Below are 1,375 nucleotides of genomic sequence, written 5' to 3'. Positions count from 1 at the left end.
CATCAAACCTGCCCTACATTTGTTCTTCCAGAGCCATTTCACATGGATCTACATCACAATAGTGAAGAAAAGACAATCACAACTTCCATTTAATGAACTTTTTTTTTTCAGTGTCGCGGTACGTGAAGCTAAATCACGTCCTTGAGGTGATCGTGTGGGAACGAGTGATGTTTGTCCTGAATAAACAGAAGGAAAACAAAGGACACCACAACCCAAGTGTGCTAACTTTTTTTATTACTTCCTTGAAACTTGTGCATCAACTTAAGACAGGAAACTGTGTGCACTTCATTTTATTTTCACAATATGGTCAAAATTAGTTTGTATCTGAAAAAATCTTTAAATACATCGTATCCATTTGAAACCATTTACACACAACGTCTCGGCACTGAGTACTAGCAGTCTATTAGAAACCGGGGGCATTGAATATGAAGCACATTAGCAGTCCTCTTCTCTGTATATATGTATATATCACACGTCTGAATCAGTTTTGTCGTTTCTATTCATCTCAAGTAAAAATATCTTTCTTTAAATATGTTTCCTTTACATGATAAAAATAGGATCTGTCCAAAATGTGTGTGTCACATCAACACTACCAGGCATGCTGGACACTTCCCCATCCCGTGTGTGTGTGTGTGTGTCACGAGCGCTGGCACAAGCGTGTCCTCATGGAGGCCAGGTGAAATGATCCGTCACATGGGGCTCATCCGTGGGGAAGCGCATCGTCCCGTCACGACCACCCCTCCCCGCATCGAGACAGAGATGCCAATGATTGATTCGTGTTGATAAAAATTATTACAAAATGTTGATATTCTTTAATTGTACAAAACACCTTATTATTATTATTTTTTATAGAAATCTTACACTTGCACAAGTTTACATGTGGATTCTGTTTCTGAAATCACAAAGTACAAACATGTGACATTAAACTGAAGTGTGATTATCGAGAAAAATAAAATAAAAATACAGACAAAATATTAATATCAGCTATAGGTGTGTTTATAGTTGCTGTGACCATCATAGAGAGAGAGAGAGAGAGAAAAGAAACATTTGTAAACCAAACGATAAATGTTTGAATACATATTTTGCAATTTGTTTAAGGAATTTATCCAAATTTTGGAGAGATTTTCAAGTGAAGCTCATGAAATGTGATATTTTATTAGCAGGTGATATTAAACCTTAAAAAAAAAACAAAAAAAAACAATCAATACCAATATGTATCATAGCGTAAATGAAATGAATCCTATTTTAGGACCATTACTTTTATTTATTCTTTGTGATAGCATTGTCATAACAGTTAAAACATTTACCTCTTTTTTTACTACAATGCAAAAAAACAAAAAAAAAAAAACAAAAAAAAAACCTACTTTAACATATA

The sequence above is a fragment of the Squalius cephalus genome (assembly GCF_949319135.1).
Source record: "Squalius cephalus genome assembly, chromosome: 15".
NCBI lineage: Eukaryota > Metazoa > Chordata > Actinopteri > Cypriniformes > Leuciscidae > Squalius > Squalius cephalus.
The sequence above is the reverse complement of the archived record's forward strand: the minus strand, read 5'-3'. Positions refer to the sequence as shown.